Source organism: Carassius gibelio, chromosome B5, assembly GCF_023724105.1.
Source record: "Carassius gibelio isolate Cgi1373 ecotype wild population from Czech Republic chromosome B5, carGib1.2-hapl.c, whole genome shotgun sequence".
Classification (NCBI taxonomy): Eukaryota; Metazoa; Chordata; class Actinopteri; order Cypriniformes; family Cyprinidae; genus Carassius; species Carassius gibelio.
In genome coordinates, this window is record NC_068400.1 from 10,669,819 (window position 1) to 10,674,894 (window position 5,076).

The 5,076-nt window shown below is 34.2% G+C and overlaps 1 protein-coding gene across 3 annotated transcripts in view; it reads right to left on the bottom strand.

Annotated features, from left to right (window-relative positions):
- Positions 1 to 3,435: 3,435 nt before the first annotated feature.
- dcc (DCC netrin 1 receptor) overlaps positions 3,436 to 5,076 on the bottom strand; it is a 167,710-nt gene continuing 166,069 nt past the window's right edge. For all 3 annotated transcript variants that reach the window (XM_052555810.1, XM_052555809.1, XM_052555808.1), the window contains exon 29: positions 3,436 to 5,076. This exon is cut by the window's right edge and continues 1,205 nt beyond it. The gene's annotated coding sequence lies outside the window, so the exon portion shown is untranslated.

Below are 5,076 nucleotides of genomic sequence, written 5' to 3' on the forward strand. Positions count from 1 at the left end.
GAGCAGAGCTGTCATGTTTCTGAGGGAGAAGGCATCTGATGGTCACAGTGTTTTACACCGGTAAGTCTTCTCCTGTCATGTGAAGCATCTGCTGAAGCATATGTCACACATGGCCTCCATTAATCACAGGCATTTACAGGACATCTGCTGTGTGCTGCGAGCGCTGCGGGTTATTCTGGAGCTGGCACAGGACTCGTCTCAGTGCAGTATTATTAGAAACATGTTTGTTGTGTCCAGATTCATGCGTTTACTACACAGTTCCACTGACTGTACATGAGATGTGATCATTGCCCAGGGTTTGCTGGATTCACTTCAGATCAGAGTGGTTTGATATGGGAACACTCCAAATCAACCCAGACACCTTAGACAGACAGACTCAATGCATTAAAAAACCTTCAAATTAAGCACTACAGAGAAACTCTCATCAACAAACACAGTCAGAGGATGTTCTTCACTTTTACATGGAAATAAAGACTGAAGGGGCTGCTTTCCTTTTAGTCTCACAGACAATCTTATTCTGAACTAACTAACTAACTACAGATAATAACTAATTAACTAATGATAGATAGATAGATACTGTAGACACACACACACACACACACATATAAATATTTGTATATATGGATGGATAGATAGATAGATGGGACTAACTAACTAACTAACTAACTAACTAATGATAGATGGGACAAACTAACTAACTAACTAACGATAGATAGATAGATGGGACTAACTAACTAACGATAGATAGATGGGACTAACTAACTAACTAACGATAGATAGACGGGACTAACTAACTAACGATAGATAGATGGGACTAACTAACTAACGATAGATAGATGGGACTAACTAACTAACAAACTAACTAATGATAGATAGATGGGACTAACTAACTAACTAACGATAGATAGACTAACTAACTAATGTTAGATAGATTGGAATTACTAACTAACTAACTAATGATAGATGGGACTAACTAACTAACTAACTAACTAACTAACTAACGATAGATAGATAGATATATAGATGGGACTAACTAACTAACAAACTAACGATAGATAGATAGATGGGACTAACTAAATAACTGACTAACAAACTAACAAACTAACTAACGATAGATAGACTAACTAATGATAGATAGATGGGACTTACTAACTAACTAACTAACTAACTAACTAACTAACTAACTAACTAACAATAGATAGATAGATGGGACTAACTAACTAATGATAGATAGATGGGACTAACTAACTAACGATAGATAGATGGGACTAACTAACTAACTAACTAACTAACTAACTAACTAACTAACGATAGATAGATGGGACTAACTAACTAACAAACTAACTAATTATAGATAGACTAACTAACTAATGATAGATAGATGGGACTTACTAACTAACTAACTAACAATAGATAGATAGATGGGACTAACTAACTAACTAATGATAGATGGGACTAACTAACTAACTAATGATAGATAGATGGGACTAACTAACTAACTAACTAACTAACTAACTAACTAACGATAGATAGATGGGACTAACTAACTAACTAACTAACTAACTAACTAACGATAGATAGACTAACTAACTAATGTTAGATAGATTGGAATCACTAACTAACTAACTAACTAATGATAGATGGGACTAACTAACTAACTAACTAACTAACGATAGATAGATGGGACTAACTAACTAACAAACTAACGATAGATAGATAGATGGGACTAACTAAATAACTGAATAACTAACTAACTAACTAACGATAGATAGACTAACTAACTAATGATAGATAGATGGGACTTACTAACTAACTAACTAACAATAGATAGATAGATGGGACTAACTAACTAACTAATGATAGATAGATGGAACTAACTAACTAACTAACTAACTAACTAACTAACGATAGATAGATGGGACTAACTAACTAACAAACTAACTAACTAACGATAGATAGATGGGACTAACTAACTAACTAACGATAGATAGACTAACTAACTAATGTTAGATAGATTGGAATTACTAACTAATTAATGATAGATGGGACTAACTAACTAACGATAGATAGATATATAGATAGATAGATGGGACTAACTAACTAACGATAGATAGACTAACTAACTAATGTTAGATAGATTGGAATCACTAACTAACTAACTAACTAACTAATGATAGATGGGACTAACTAACTAACTAACTAACTAACGATAGATAGATAGATGGGACTAACTAACTAACTAACGATAGATAGATAGATGGGACTAACTAAATAACTGACTAACAATAGATAGATAGATGGGACTAACTAACTAACTAATGATAGATAGATGGAACTAACTAACTAACGATAGATAGACTAACTAACTAATGATAGATAGATGGGACTTACTAACTAACTAACTAACAATAGATAGATAGATGGGACTAACTAACTAACTAATGATAGATAGATGGAACTAACTAACTAACGATAGATAGATAGATGGGACTAACTAACTAACGATAGATAGACTAACTAACTAATGTTAGATATATTGGAATTACTAACTAACTAACTAACTAATGATAGATGGGACTAACTAACTAACTAACTAACGATAGATAGATATATAGATAGATAGATGGGACTAACTAACAAACTAACGATAGATAGATAGATGGGACTAACTAACTAACTAACTAACTAACTAACTAACTAACGATAGATAGACTAACTAACTAATGATAGATAGATGGGACTTACTAACTAACTAACTAACAATAGATAGATAGATGGGACTAACTAACTAACTAATGATAGATAGATGGAACTAACTAACTAACTAACGATAGATGGGACTAACTAACTAACTAACGATAGATAGACTAACTAACTAATGTTAGATATATTGGAATTACTAACTAACTAACTAACTAACTAATGATAGATGGGACTAACTAACTAACTAACGATAGATAGATAGATATATAGATAGATAGATGGGACTAACTAACAAACTAACGATAGATAGATAGATGGGACTAACTAAATAACTGACTAACTAACTAACTAACTAACTAACTAACTAACTAACGATAGATAGACTAACTAACTAATGATAGATAGATGGGACTTACTAACTAACTAACAATAGATAGATAGATGGGACTAACTAACTAACTAATGATAGATAGATGGGACTAACTAATTAACTAACTAATGATAGATAGATGGGACTAACTAACTAACTAACTAACTAACTAACTAACTAACTAACGGTAGATAATTAGCTCTCTAATATCTCCATTATATCAGTTTATTAATCTGCACACATCTATCTGTGTGATAAACTCTTCAGGACTTTCTGAGAGATGTGAAAGGCCTTTCTGCAGCAGTTACCCAATCACACTCCCGTAATCCTGCAAACAGAATCAAACACAGACACAGTTTATTATCAAAGGCTTTATTTATCAAACAAAAAGAATGCACCATTCAAATAACATTTCTATATAAAAAGGAACATTGGACTGTTCTACAGTGCATTACAAAACCAGTAATCGTATACAACGTGATGGGTAGAAACAGCCGGAGGGTTCGACTCGGCAGCGGCTGGAAAACCGCATTTCAGATCTCAATCACTACTCTAATTTGGTTAACGACGCTAACATTGGACAATTTAAGGATGAAGTAAAATACACATAAGAATGATTCCTCCTCTCGCGAGCAGAGAAGATCTAACACGTCTGCTCATGTTCCTCAACGCTGCCTTCTGATTCTATCATTAACACCACTAATTAGTCACTGCATGAAGGTGATTCTGAGACACACCAATGATCAGCTGATCAGAGATCAATCCCATCAGCCCCGGCACTGCTCAACTACAGGAAGAGTCTCTGGGAAATGAATGATGTTTAACCCCGTATGACACAAACCATGCCAACGCCGCTCAGTTCTACACAGATAGAGGTATGAAAAACTCAGTCATATGATGCTTGTATTGTCTTCACCAGGAAATGAACTAAGATGTGATAAAAATAACTTGTGACTTTTTATTTCACAATTCAGACTATTTTCTTGCGATTCTGTGATGCAAACTCTGAATTCTAAGAAATAAAAGAGATATAAACCTGCAATTCTAAGAAAAAAAAAAGAATGTGTAATATGACACATTTTCACTTCTGAAAACTGTAAGAAAAAAGGAATTGTGAGATATAAACTCATAATTGCAGGAAAAAAGTCTGAATTGAGAGATTACAAAGTAACAATTATGATATCAGATGTAGAAAAGAGCTTAGTTTTTTAAATGAATGACATTATTTAACGGTGAATCGTCACTGTGAGAAAGATGAACGGACTGTGAGGGAATGAGAACGCTCAAGATTGTGGGAGAATCCAGACGTCAGGAATGTTGTCGATCACATGTAACGTGACACACAGAACACATCAGACACCCAACATGTGTTACGATGCTGAAGCAAAGCATCTTCCTTCAGAAACACAGTGAAAATCCGTCCCAGAATTCCTCCTCCTTTATTCTCCTAATGGACTAAATAAAAGCTCTAGAATTAATCACATCGTCTTCATAAATGACTGTGAAAGGAACAATCTAAACCATATATTAAATATATATCGTAGAAACCCAACGAGTCCATGACCATCCATCAGTCGCTCGCTGCATATGTACAGTAAAAAACAGCTACAGGATCTGTACGCTAGCAGAAAAATATCAAATATAGGGTCGCATTTCATCCTCCATTCATCATCCATCTTTTGTCTCGCAGCACAGCAAATAAATAAAGTGAACAAAAATATATATAGGCACATAAAAAGACTTGTTCGTGCTTCCTGACATTAAAGGAAAAAAGAGATAAATGGAAAAAAAGCAGAAAGCTGATGGTTTAAATGTCTCAAAGGCGTCACATTAGCATGAATTCAGTCATCTGTCATGTTTGTCCTCCTTTTCATCCTCCGCTGACCGACTGACCACGGTCACAGCACAAACAACACAAGACCACAAAACTGTTTCTTCTTCAGTGATTTCACTTGCTTTCCAGTACAAATATACCAACATTAAAAATTCAAAAAGGGGGGAAA